The sequence below is a fragment of the Castor canadensis genome, chromosome 17 (assembly GCF_047511655.1).
Source record: "Castor canadensis chromosome 17, mCasCan1.hap1v2, whole genome shotgun sequence".
Taxonomy (NCBI): domain Eukaryota; kingdom Metazoa; phylum Chordata; class Mammalia; order Rodentia; family Castoridae; genus Castor; species Castor canadensis.
The window spans coordinates 43,374,419-43,388,807 of NC_133402.1; the positions used below are offsets into that span (position 1 = coordinate 43,374,419).

The 14,389-nt window shown below is 47.3% G+C and overlaps 1 protein-coding gene across 1 annotated transcript in view; it reads left to right on the plus strand.

Annotated features, from left to right (window-relative positions):
* Positions 1–3,492: 3,492 nt before the first annotated feature.
* Positions 3,493–14,389, plus strand: part of Trak1 (trafficking kinesin protein 1) — a 172,595-nt gene continuing 161,698 nt past the window's right edge. The window contains exon 1 of the mRNA XM_074059018.1: positions 3,493–3,782. The gene's annotated coding sequence lies outside the window, so the exon portion shown is untranslated. The remainder of the gene's footprint in view (positions 3,783–14,389) is intronic.

Below are 14,389 nucleotides of genomic sequence, written 5' to 3' on the forward strand. Positions count from 1 at the left end.
AAGTGCTCTACCACCACTAAGCCACACCCCCAGTTCCCAAAGGAAGCTTTTTTTTTTTTTGCAGCACTAGAATTTGAACTCAGAACTTCACACTTGCTAAGCAGGCTCTTTTAGCACTTGAGCCACTCTGCTGCCTGTCCCAGCCTTGAATCTCATGTATATAGGAGGTGACAGGCAACTGATAAAGGTGCAAATCTTGCTGGGTGAGAATTATAGTTCTGGGTCTACCACTGATTTGATGCTTTTGTGGTCATGGACCACTTTTCTGCCCAAGGTTTCCGGAAAATGAGCTCACACTGTATGGTCTTAAAGAACCCTCAGCTCTATTCTTTTTTTTTTTCATTTTTCTTTTATTATTCATATGTGCATACAAGGATTGGTTCATTTCTCCCCACTGCCCCCACCCCCTCCCTTACCACCCACTCCGCCCCCTCCCCCTCCCCCCCCCAATACCCAGCAGAAACTATTTTGCCCTTATTTCTAATTTCGTTGTAGAGAGAGTATAAGCAATAATAGGAAGGAACAAGGGTTTTTGCTGGTTGAGATAAGGATAGCTATACAGGGCATTGACTCACATTGATTTCCTGTGTGTGGGTGTTACCTTCTAGGTTAATTCTTTTTGATCTAATCTTTTCTCTAGTACCTGTTCCCCTTTTCCTATTGGCCTCAGTTGCTTTAAGGTATCTGCTTTAGTTTCTCTGCGTTAAGGGCAACAAATGCTAGCTAGTTTTTTAGGTGTCTTACCTATCCTCATCCCTCCCTTGTGTGCTCTCACTTTTATCATGTGCTTATAGTCCAATCCCCTTGTTGTGTTTGCCCTTGATCTAATGTCCACATATGAGGGAGAACATATGATTTTTGGTTTTTTGAGCCAGGCTAACCTCACTCAGAATGATGTTCTCCAATTCCATCCATTTACCAGCGAATGATAACACTTCGTTCTTCTTCATGGCTGCATAAAATTCCATTGTGTATAGATACCACATTTTCTTAATCCATTCGTCAGTGGTGGGACATCTTGGCTGTTTCCATAACTTGGCTATTGTGAACAGTGCCTCAATAAACATGGATGTGCGGGTGCCTCTGGAGTAACAGTCTTTTGGGTATATCCCCAAGCCCCAGCTCTATTCTTAAACCACAGAACTGGAAAGAGCCTGATCTGTCAGTTACACTTCAGAGAGTCCCTTCTTACCCTTTAAAGCCCTCCCTGGTGGCTACAGCATGGAAACAGCTCTGGCACATTTGCTCTTGCCCACTGCCTGGCAGCCACACTCATTTACATACAAACCTGGCATTTAGACACATTCTTTGTAATTGAATTTTTTATTGAGGTATTGTAGAATCACATTGTAGTAAGAAATAATGCTCTGTTAGCCTCCCCCAACATTTGCAAAACCTTAGTATATCACAAGTAGGATACTGACATTGATACAATTCACTTCTTTTGTGTGGCAACATTGGGGTTTGAATTCAGTGCCACACACAGGTGCTCTACCACTTAAGCCTCACCCCTAGTCCTTTTTGCTTTATTTTTTCAATAGGGTCTTGCTTTTATGCCTGGGACAGCCTGGACTTCCATCCTCCTATATATGCTTCCCTTGTACTTGGGATGATGACAGGTGTGTACCACTATGCCCAGCTTTTTATTGGTTGAGATAGAATCTTAACTTGGGCTGGCCTCAAACTACCTTCTGACTAGCTAGGATTACAGATGTGAGCCACAACACCAGCTAGTTCAACTGTTTTATTCAGATCTCCCCAGTTTTAATTGTACTTTGTGTTCCTGTAAGTTCTTTACAAGTTTATCACTTGTGCCCCAACAATCTAGATACCTAGTTCTCAAATCAGAAGGATCCCCTATATTGCCCTTTTATAAACTCACTTACCTTCTTCCCCTCCCACCTCAGACCCTACTTGGTGTTTTAAAAAAATCTATTTAGAAATAAATTCAAATTTACAGAAATATTCTAGTATACCCCATACCAATCCAGTGACAATACTTCACCCATTTTCCCATCAAGGTGTCTTCTTCCCCCAATCACTTGCAGATAAGTCACCTCTGTCATGACCTTTCACTCTTCTGTGATACTTCTACTGTACTTCCTTAGAGACGTTCTTGTGCCCAAACACAGCACAGGCTATCCACATTAGTAAGGTGAACATTGATCCAATACTGTAATCTACAATGTCAGTTGAAATGTCCCTTATAAACACCCCACTTTCACTCAGGATCCAGTACTGGTCAGGTGACACATTTAATAATGACTCTTGGGCCCTCTCTAATTGGGACCATTTCTCAAGCCTTCTTTTGTCTCCTATGACATTGAAAATTTGAGAACACAGCCCTTGGCCTTTTTCGGTAGATGTTCCTCCTTCGGGGTTTTTATGAGGTTTCATCACCATTAGATTCAGGTTATAGATTCTCCTGGGAGTACTACAGAAGTGATGGAATACCGATCACGTGGTCAAGGTGTGGTCCACCAGCCCTTTTGTATAGTGTTTGCCTCCTCACTACTAATGAGCAAATCAGCTATGGGGAAACAGGTTAACTCAGGCAAAATATCTAGTAACCAGTAACATTCCCATCCCACCCTACCCACCCCCCGCCTGCAGTTAGCATGCCAGAACCAATTTTTAGTATTCACTTGATCTCGTTTTTATTCAGTACCAGAATCTAGATTTTGTAGGGCTTATTTTCCTGGATTCTTTGGCTCTGGGCTGAGTCAACTCAAGTTCTCCCAATGTCCTGTATGACCTCTGGGCACAGACGACTCAGCAGCCACGCACTGACAGTGAGCTAGCAGGGGTTGTTCCCCGTTAAACCGTCCGCAAGTAATTTGCATAGGAGCGGGGCCCCGAGCTCACTTCCTGGATCGCTCCTGATGCCCCTCCGCTGCCCCCTCCCGTCACCTTTGCCCTTAAGTGGCATGGTATTCAGAGTGCCCTTCCCCAACCTCCCGTCCGGTCCGTCCTCGGTGGGTTTAAGCCCAAGGCTTGCTTTCCCGGGGAGTGGGGGGCGTGCTGGAACCCAGCGCCTGCGCTCACTCAAGCAGCAGGGCTGAAAGGACAGGGCCTCTGGGGTGTCTTGGTCGTCTTGACCCGTCTCCGGTTGGACCCCGAAGGGGGCTGGAAGTAAATACGCTGGAAATAGGGTGCGCTGAGCTGTCTCAGACCCGGATACCGCCAGGGCCCGGCGGCGGGATGAAGTGCCGGGTGGTCATCCTGGAGGGCGGCCCGCAGGTGGCGGCGCGCGCCGGGCCGGGCGGGGCCGGGCGGGGGAGGGGAGGGGAGGGCGCGGCGCGCGTCGGGCGGTGACGGCAGCGCGGAGGGAGGCGCGAGCGGCCGGCCGGCCCGCGGGGAGCCATGGCGAGAGGCCGCGCCGCGGCGCCCGCTCCCGAGCCCGCGTCCGCAGCAGCGCCCCCACCCGCCGCCCCGGGGCCCGCCCGGCCCGCGTCCCCGCGCGCCCCCCGCCCGTGACACTCGCGGGCCGGAGCCAGGCCCCCCCGGACACCCGGAGTTGGCGCGGGGGAGCTCGAGCGCATCCCCGCGCCTCTCCAGCGCCCGACGACCCCGCGTGCCGGCGCCCGCGGCCCCGAGCCTCGGAGTGCCAGGTTGCCCAGCTAGCCGCGGCCGGAAGCGTCGCCCAGTCCCCGTGCCGCCCGGCCCGCTGCAGCGGAGGGACCCGGAGCGGCCGGGCGGTCCGGGCCGGGCTGTGGACGACGCAAAGAAGACGACAACGACAGCGGAGCGCCCGAGGCCCCGGGACCCTGCGCCGCCTGAGGGTAAGCCGAGGTCCGCCTGCCGGCGCCTCGGGCACCCGGCCTGGGGTGAGGAGGACACGGCGTTCCGGGAGTGGCAGCCCCGGCGGGGACAGCCCTCTTCCTTCCTTGGCTGCACCTGCGGGGTCCTGGGGGCCCAGGAAGGTGTCCCCAGGGCATCGCGTCGGCCCTTGGATTCCAGCCTCTGGCCCTCCGAGGTGACAGTCAAGCGACCTTCAGAGAGCCCTGGACTGATCCAGGCCAGAGCGCGGGCTGCAATCTGATGATGCCCACTGAAGGCAAAAGTTCATGCAAATGACATCTGAGCGTGCGAGGGACCTGGCAGATGGCTCGTAGGGTCCCCCTTTCTATCCCGAGAGTTAGCAAGTTCATTGTGTCACTTTTTGACTTGAGTTTTGCAGTTCTTTCTAGTCTCCAAGGTCAGCTTCTTGCAGGCAAAAACAAACTTAACGAAGTGCATTGTTTGTTTCTTTGTTAGGTTGTGTTTAGGGAAGGTGTCAAAACTTCTCCAGGCGTGTGCTGGGTGTCCCTACTCCTTAAACTTTCATTTTAAAATCGTTGCAGCACTTGCTGAGACCCTGCATTTAGTGTCCCTTGTGAGAGCCTCCACAGTGTAGCTGTTGAGGCCTGAGGGTTGTTTTTCCTTGATGGACTTCACCAGAACTTTCCTTCAAATGCATGTGTAAACCGTGGTGATCTTGTCTGCAGAGTGTACCAGGCCAGTTCCCTTTCCTTCAGGGTCTTGGTGATGGGTTTGGGGTGGGCAGACACCATGAGGAAGCCAGCTAGTTCAAGATCCTTTACATTTTCCTGCTACCAGAGCAGCAAAGAGGGAGGTGGCCAGCCCCCAGCCAACATGAGTGGTGAAGGGGTGCTCCCAACTTTGGGTGAAGATGACAGATCAGGAGCTTGACTGGTAGGTTTTCAGAGGTGATCTGGGGTGACAGATGGCTGCCTTCCTCTTTGTCATGCTCTAGTGGCTCTAGTGCTCTTTGATCTCTGACCCCCGCTTTGTCACCAAGGAGCCCACACAAGCACAGAGCCGGCCAGAGAGTGCAGCCAAGCTCTGGCAATGCCGGCTGGGTTAGAAAGCTGTAGTCTAGGTGAAGTAGGTTTGGCAAGAGCTGGATTTCAGCCTGGCCACTTGGCCACAGCACCAGGGCAGGTTCCTGTCTGATGCCCCCAGGGACCTGTGGGATTCAGTTTCCTGAGCAGTGGAGCTCTCTGTAGAGGGTGCCTCCACACAGGCCATGTTGCTCTTGCGACCTCTCTCTGGTGAGTCTTGGAGTGGGAAACCCAGGTCCATATTCTAGCTCCTCTCTCTCTTTACTGGTTCTGTGATCTTGGGCCCTCACTCTGATCTGGCTCTCCCCTCTCCTGTATTTACTTCTCCATCACCCTGCTCAACAAACCTAACTGGACTGTTGGAAGGATTAAAAGGGAAAGTCCTTAAAGAGAACAAATATGTAACAGTTTGAATGACCTGTGAGGGTTTTTGGGTCTCATTTCAACTTGACTGTGGTTGTGACTTGGTAACCTATTTTGAGCCCCTATAGGGATAATAAAGCAGATTTTATAGTAATTAGTACCTTTTATATAGATTTATGGTGTAGGTCAAAGTCAGATAATGTAAAGGGGCTTTGAAAATAATACAGCATTATTTACATTTAAAGGAGTTCCTAAACTTTCACTTTCCAAAACTAACAGCATCTTACTGTTGTTTGCCACCAAATGTAGACTTTGCTCCTGTCACTACGTTCTGAGCCCCTGCACACGCAGACCTCTATAATTGCTAGATCTTTCTTGAATGGCTCTCTGGGCTCCCAAGGTACCCATAGCCAAAGGTGTTTTTCATGAACACAGTGGTTCTGTTGGGCCATATAGCTCATAGGACCTGAGGAGGGCGGTAGGCAGGTTGGCCACTTTTCCTAACAGGGACAACCTTTTTCCTCCCCTTTCAGTCTTAAGTGAGAAGGGCATCTGAGGGTGAAGAGTCCGCTTAGACTGATTGCCCGCACTTTCGTTGAAGCCCGTCCTGCAGGCTGTGTGGTTGGTTTGATAAAGCTGAGGACAGGGTTCCCACCATAGCCTCTGGGCTAGATGACTCCCTGACCCTGTGTTTTGCTTAACTCTTTTGTGTTTGGTATGCATTGTGATTTTTGTGGGGAGGACAAAAGAACTTTTCAGAATGCAGAAGTTAGGGGAGACCCGTGTGCTCTCAGACTTGGTTGTGTGTGGGACAGAGACACACTGATGAATGGGTGTTCTGGCTCTGCCTCCTTTTTTCCTTCTTTCTGAGCAATATTCCCCATTCTGACTTGCCTTCTATTAGATGTATCTGAATGGGGGCCACTTTCGGGATTGAAAAGTTCAGTTTTAGTGAAGAGACTATGTGTCATAGTACGCATTTGTACCTGCACGTCTCTGAACTACAGGTAGTCCTAAGGACAAGCTGTGTGCTGTACGAAGGGTGTGGCATGATTCATGGGGAAGCTCATTTAATTATGTAACTGTTCCTAGTGCACCCAAGGTGGAAGAGGGTGAAGCGTGTGGAAAGGGAGCTCTTAAAATCCTTGCTTGGGCTTCTGGTCCAGCCTTCTAGGAAGGACTGCTCCCGGTCTCACTTGTTCAGTGGGCAGATATTTTTTAAGGGGTATGCTAGACTAGGCTGGGTTGCTCACACCTGCAATCCCACCCATTCAGAAGGCAGAGATTGGGGGATCAAGGTTTGAGGCAAGCTCAGGTAAAAAGTTATGAGATCCTGTTTCAGCTAATAAGTAAGACATGATAGTGTGGGCCTGTAACCCCAGCTACTCAGGTGACACAGGTAGGAGGATTTGCATTCTAAGACTGGTCCTGGGCAAAACTCAAGACCCTACCTGAAAAATACTTAATGCAAACAATGGGCTGGAGGCATGGCTCAAGCAGTAGAGTACCAGCCTAGAAAGCGAGGGTCCCTGAGTTCAAACCTCAGTACCACACACACACACACACACACACACACACACACGCACACACAAAAGCACCACAAATCTCTTGATGAAGACTAACAAACGGCAGTGACTTTTAGGTGGCCACTTACAACCGTGGGAATTTCCTTGGCCTTCATATGTCAGGCTGTAATATGGATTATGTTGATGACTCCTGAATTTTAGCTCTCCCTATAATGTCAGGACTCCAGGAACCTGGAAGGGGGTTGGGAGTTTAATCTGAGGCTTCTAAACCTTTTCACCATTAATGATTCCCTTGACAGAATGTAAGGTTCAACCCCTGTACCTCTACAGCCTGTCTTGCTATTATCCCAGGCTGGTTTTCAACTCTTGGACTCAAGTGATTGTAGCCTCAGCCTCTCCAGTGCTGGGACCACAAGTGTATAGATAGCACTGCACCCAGCTTGGATTCATCTTGTTTTAATATAAAAATGCTTTAGATTACTGTCTAAGTCAAAAAGTGCTTGAGGAAAATGATGTTGTCTTTCCCGAAGTCCTGGGAGATCACCCCAGCTGAAGCACGTGTACCCCCAGTTTGAGAATCTTAGAGCTTGGCTTATTTCTGAAGTATCCTCAAGTTCTAGACTTTATGACACATCAGGACTTTCAAAAGCAGAAGGCAATTTCTCCAGAGGAATGGATTTTGAACTAACATCTGAGAAGGGTGCTCTGGTATTGAGAGGAAGTAGATATCTTAATTAATTAGAGAAAGTCCAGAATATAAATTAGAATGCTAAGTAAGACCAGCTACTGTGGGTGTTCAGGGGACATTAAAATTCCTCCTTAAGAATTAGTTGGAGCCCAGTGCAGTTCACACCTTTAATCCTAGCTACCAAGGAGGCAGAGATAGGAGGATTGTGATTTGAAGCCAGGCTGGGCAAATAGTTCTTGAGACCCTATCTTGGGGTGGTGGGGGTGAACCCATCACAAAAAAGGGCTGGTGGAGTGACTCAAGTAGTAGGCCATGAATTCAAACCCCAGTATTGAAAAAAAAAAAAAAAAAGAATGAGTTTGAAACCAGCAGGAATGGGAACATGTGGAATGGAGTGGTGTGACATTTTCTGAAAGGCATCTCTTTAGCGTCCCCTCAGGGCACTTCACACCTCCTTTAATGATTAGATTTGCTTACTAGATAGCTGACTTATGTTTACACCGATTAGCTATTATGAAATCCTACATCAAATTACATTGCCACAGGTTTATTTATGTCTCTTAAAATGGATTTTAATTAGATTTGGGGTATGAAGTTTTATTATTTTCTTTCTACTTTCTCCAAATTGGAGAAAAGGCATCTGTGCCCGTGAAGGACCATGGGGTTTTAGATGTACTTCACAGGTTCTCTGGTTGTTCCAGACAGTTCAGCATCCCCCACCTCAGCAGTGTTCTGTTAGATGACAGCATCTTGTGAGCCCTCAGTCTTTAAGTTGAGCAAAAAGTAGGACAGATGCAATCCAGAGTAGACTTGTGTCCTTTTAGATAATTTCCAGATTGGGCTGTGGAAGCAGCGTGGCCTCACTTGTATTACATTGAACTTGGACCTTGTGGAGCAGGTAAACAATGGGTGCAGACACCATCCTTGAATTCTTGTCCAAGGACCCTTGAGAAACTTATTAGGGAAAAAGGAGGACACGAGCATCAGTTGTCCTGGTGTGTCAAGAAAGGTGGGGAACAAGTGACCATAGCCTGCTTCCCTGTTCATGCCAGAGGGACCAAGTCCAGCTTTGTGGAGAAGCCAGGTGGCTGTGTTGTGAGAACAGCAGCCAGGCTGTGCTCCTGAGAGGGGTCTTGGTCTTGGCTGTTTGTGCATGGCTTTTGGTCTCTGCAGTCATGGCTGAGCTGATTGCAGGAGTGCAAACCAGGAGGAAGTGTAACTCTGTCTACTTAACACAGGAGACCCCTTGTAACCCCTCACTCCAGCTGCCTTGCCCAACTCAACTGATAGAACTCCAGCATGCAGCCAGGCAGGAGACCCCAAATGAAGTTGGTGTCTAGTGGCAGGAGTATCTGGAAGGTTCTTAGATCTGCACAATCTCAGACTGCCTCAGACCTGCTGAATCTGTGTCTGCAGTTTAAACACATCCTTGGGGTCACTCCTTTGTGTCTACACAGGTGTATTCCTTTCCATGCACAAAGCCAGACTTTAAAAATGGGGGAGGAACCAGTGGCAGTCCATACTTGGTCCCTTCTCCTCTTGAAAGAACTGATGCTCACATTTCATTCACCTCCCTGCCCTGTGCTGAAAGGAGGGATTAAGGTTTCTTAGAAAAGATTGCTGAACCCTCTCCCTCCCTCCTCCCCACCCCTTTCTTTCCTTTAATTGAGTTCAATGAACTGTAAAATGGGAGGACCCAAAGTGGGAAGGGACGCGCTCTATCAGTAGTGAGGACAGTCCCAATAGTGCAACCCTCCCCCAGCACACACCTAAAACATAGGATGATATCTTTGAGTTCTCCATTTCTAATTGGGCTGTTGATGGAGCAGATCTAAAGTGCTGGGCCGTTCACAACGTGCAGAGGGAGAGCACAAGGCAGAGAGCAGAATGCAGCTGGGGGACGGTAAGTGGGTCTGAGTCCAGTATGTCTCCTTCCCATCCTCCCACCGTCCCTCCTGCTTTCAGGACAGGCACAGAACGCTCATGCACAAATGGGCAGAGGGATGGGAGTAGGTAACCAATCTTTCATGAATTCTTCTTTTTTCGTCCAAGGTGCCCAAGTCCCCCAGTCTGAGAGATAGCAGGAAATCTCTAGGGTAATGACCATCATTTATTTCATTTAGAGAAATACTGGTAAAATACACATAATATAAATTGATCATTTTGACCATTGGAAGTGTGTAGCATTAAGTAATCTACACTGCTGTGCACACATCACCACCCACCATCTCCAGAAATGAATCGTCCTCTCCAACCTAAACTCTACCCATCAAGCACTAACTCCCCATTTCCACCTCTGCCCAGGGACTTCTGTCTCTGTGAACTTGACTTTGCTAGAAACCTCATGTAAGTATGTTCTTCTGTGTCTGGCTTATTTCATCTAACATAACGACCTCAAGATCCTTTCATGTTCAGGGTGGGCAGAATGTTGTCCAGTTGTATCTATGTACCTCATTTAGGGTTTCTTCCATCTTTTGGCTATTGTGAATGGTGATGCTGTGAGCACTGGTTCACAGATACTTATTTGAGTTCCTACTTTCACCTCTTTTGGGTATATACTCAGATTTGAATTGCTGGATAATATGGTATATATGTGTATATACTATATTATAAAGATAGTTTTTTTTTTTTTATGGTACTGAGGTTTAAACTCAGGGCCTCATACTTGCTGCATCCTGCTGTACCATCTGAGCCATATCTCCAGCCTTTTTTTGCTTTGGCTATTTTTCTTGCATTTATTTTCCTGCTGGCCTGGACAGTGATCCTCTTATTTACACTTCCTTTGTTGTAGGGATGACAGGTTTTTATTGGTTGAGATGAGCTCTTGTGAATTTTTTGTTCCCTGACTGACCTCTAACTTCAGTCCTTCCAGTCTCTGTCTTCCAAGTAGTTGGAATTACAGGTATGTGCTACTGCGCTCAGCTGTTTGATATTTTGAGAAATTGCCCTACCATTTTTCTCATCAATGACTGTGTTCTTTTACCTTTCCACTGTGCACAGAGGTTTCAAGTTTTTTCACACTCACCAACACCTTTCTGTGTATGTGTGTGTGCTTGTATGTGTGTGTGTGTTTAAATAATAGCCCGTCCCAGTGGGTGCTGAGTGGTTATTTCTCTGGAGTCACCCTTTTCCCTTCATTCTGTTATTTTCCCAACACTAGCTTACTTTAAGCCTGAAAACTGGTGGTATGTTAGGAACCCTTGCTTCCACCTTTGCTCATTCTGATTGTCATGTAACTCTCCAAGCATCACATTTAATTTATTTAGTAAATGTGGGACTCAGGTTAACATAGTCCCAACAAACTGCTGGTCTTTCAGGGTCCCTGTGCTCCTGGTCTTTCCTCCATTCTTCCCTCACCTTCTTTATTTGGAATGAAAAGTGTAGTGACTGAGTTGGTGGGTCAGAGGAAATGCAAGTCAGTAAATCAGTGTGCTACATTTTGTGATTTTTTGTTTTGGTTGTTGGTAATTGGGAATGGAACCTGTGCACTGAGTTGCATTTTATACCCCCTAAATACGGAGTTCTAATTACTAGTAAATGTGTCTAAATTTGGTTGACTTGTTTGACTTTGAGTTGGAAGTTTGATGGTCTCCTGTCTCAGAGATCTAGCAACACTAGCACAATTTCAAGGACCATTTTTTTTTGTGGTACTGGAGATTTGAACTCAGGGCCTCGCACTTGCTAGGCAGGTCTTCTACCACCTGAGCCACTCCACCAGCCTTTTAGATTTGGTTATTTGTGACATAGGGTCTCCCATTTATGCCCTCGATGTCCTGGACAGTGATCCTAGTATTTACGCCTTTCATATAGCTGGGATTACTAGTATGCACATGCCACTATGGCCAGCTTGTTTTGTTGGAATGGGGTCTCACTAACTTTTTGAATTATGATCCTCCTGATTTCTGCCTCCTGAGTATCTGGGATGACAGGTGCATACCATTGTGCCCAGCCTCAAGGCCATGTTTTATTAAGCAAGGGATCCAAAGACATGGGCCTGGCCTTTACTGTAGAATTTCAAACCTGGGAGGAAAGTTGGAGGTTGGCTTGAACTAAAGGGACAGGCAGGTTCTTGTGATGTTCAGAGTTAGAATTGGGAATCTTTGTGCCAGGGAATTAGAAAACACCAAGCAAACAAACAAAGAGTCAAACCTATGATTCAGGATACACTGCAGGGATTTAGAGGGGAGGCAGGAGAGGGAAATGAGCAATTTGTTAGGTGTGACTCACTGGAGCTGCATCTGTGAGGTAAGCTGGCCGCAGACTTTCCGAAACAGTTGCCTTCCTAGCTTATGAGAAAAGAGTGTCAACAGACAGATATTTCATTTCCACATGTGTGCCTAGAATGCTTTGAATAAAACCTCCTTTATGTACCTGAGTAGGGAGGGAACTTTGTTTTCATTCACTAGTTAACAATAAAAGTCTTTATTTTTTGGAGGTAGGGTGTTGTAGCTGGCCTCGAACTCATGTTCCTCTTGCCTTGGCCTCCCAGATGGTGGGGCTGCAGGCGTGCACCACTGTGCCCATGTCAGAAAACATTAGGTCTAGTTGTCAGGGTAAGATGTAGACACTGTGAATGTATTTAAAGTCATGTTTTTCTTTCCTTTTTTTTTTCTATGGTTGTGCTGGGGATTGAACCAGGGCTTCATGAATGCTAGGGAGGCGCTTTTTCACTGAACTACATTCCCAGCCCCAAACTCCTGTTTTTCACAGGTCCTGAAACTTGTCTGGGTTTGATAACCTCATAGTTATTAAGAGGAGTACATGAATGAATACATGTGCTGGCTCACATGAGTGTTTTGTGTTGCCATTATTACTGTCACTTTAAAGAACTCCTCATGAGCCACTCACCCACAGATAATTCTGGAGTATCTCTGTGCCATGCTCTGGTGAGTATGCTGGCTTTCATCTTCATGGTAGCAACAGGAAAAGCCCCTGTGGCCGCAGACCTTGGTGGGAGCCTGGATTTTGCTCACCAGACAACTAACTGGTTAAGTTTGCAGTAGTCCCAAGGTATTAGATAAATCCCTTTGGACTTGATCTTTGATACATGCCAAAGATCTCTTGTGGAAAAAAATGTATTTCTTTTTAGATATTTCAGGAAGCAGCTTTCTTTGAGAACTCAGGCAGAATGTTTTTATTATCACCATGGATGAAAGGTATGAAGAGGGAGCCATTGGGAAAATGGCTAAAATGTTGACTGTAGCAGCAGATGTGTTTGTATTGTCCTTGGAAAGACAGGAAGGTAGTTTGTACTAAAAGAGATTGCTTTAGTACAAGAGAAGTGTTCTGACAACTGTTGAATGTTACCTGGAGAAACTATTGGCCGGGCTAAGTGTCTTGATGTTAGAGAGATAAGATGTTCCTGTAGAGGGGCATAAAAAAAGTTATAGAAGGACTAAAGGCATGGCCCAAGTGGTCGAAGGCCTTGAGTGCAAACCCCAGTACTGCCAACTCTCCCAAAAAACAAAACATAAAACCCAAAAAAACAAACAAGAAAATATTCCTGGAGTTCAGTTATCTTCTGATCAAACTTTGGCCCTTGATGGTCCGCTGAACTCTCTGTTTGGCAAGAGGCAGCATGGCGTCACAAGGTTTGAGGATGCCTCTCACAGCCTGGAAGTCACATCCCCATTTGGTCACCAGGACAGAAAAGGGATGCAGTTTGCAGGTTTTCCTAGACAGGAGTGCTGGCGGGATAGAGTAGCACTAGGTGGGGTAGCTGGCTTCACCTTGGCATACACACTTGGCCAGCCAGTGTGTGGGTCCTTTCCCACATGACCTCCTCCATCTCCATTGTGTCTGAGACCAGTCAGAGGAGCTCCAGCTTTGCTCATGGTGAGGGAGGGCGGTTACCTCGGCTGGAGTGGCATGCGATGGTGTGGGGAGAGAGTGGATGAGTTTGAGTGATGTTTAGGAGATGAGCTGAGGCTTGGGATGGGGGAGGGGGCAGAGACAGGGAGAGCCTGAGCTTTCTGAGGTGGATGGCCATGACTCAGTTGTCCAGGGTAAAGACTTGGAGGGTCCCGTTGCTCCTGAGAGTCCAAGCTGAGATGTCTCAGGCAGTGGGGTGTTTGGGCCTGACTTGGAACAGAGATGTGGATTTGACATAAGGGTTTGGGGACCATCCTGGTGATAACAGTAGTGTCACCTGTGGAAGGAGTCACAGGAGAGTGACCTGAGATGGGGAGAAGATGAGAAGTGCTGGGGAACAGTGTTCTTAGGACGATGAGGGGTGGTTGTCACCAGGCAAGATAAAGGCCAGAATCCTTTGGCCTTGATTACGGATGGAAGATGTACAAATATTTGTAGTGTGTCACCTGTTTTTCTGTTGTTTTGAAGGGTGTAGGCTTGGCTTTGTAAAATTTTATAGTAGTGTGCTGAGAACAAGAGGTCTTGTAGCATTCGTGAAATTTGCAGGTTTCTTACTAATGTCATGTAAGCTTGACTTACAGTGCCCATATTTTATGGATTCCTGAAATTAGTGAGCTCTAATTAGAAAATTTTTTTTTCTGATGGTACTGGGATTTGAACTCAGGGCCTTGCATTTGCTAGGCAGATGCTTTATCTGAGTGAGATATATCTCTAGCCCTTTTTGCTGCAGTTATCTTTCACATAATGTCTCCCATTTATGCCCAGGCTGCCCTGGACTGCAGTTCTTCTATTTATGCTTCCCACATAGCTGGAATGACAAACATGCACCACCACTTCCAGCTTTTAATTGGTTGAGATGGGGTCTCTCAAACTCCTTGCCTGGGCTGTCCTCCCAATCACTGCCTCCTGAGTGGCTAGGAGTGCAGATATGAGCCACTGCACCTGGCCTTTCTGATTCAAGGAGACTTTACTTTCTTGTGATTCTACAGGAACTTGAGGTTGTAGAGTTGGTACTCTACAGAAGTTACAGAATCATGGTAGAATCGGAGAGAACTGGAAATTGCTTGTTTTAGCAAGGATACTTGTGCAGCCCCTGT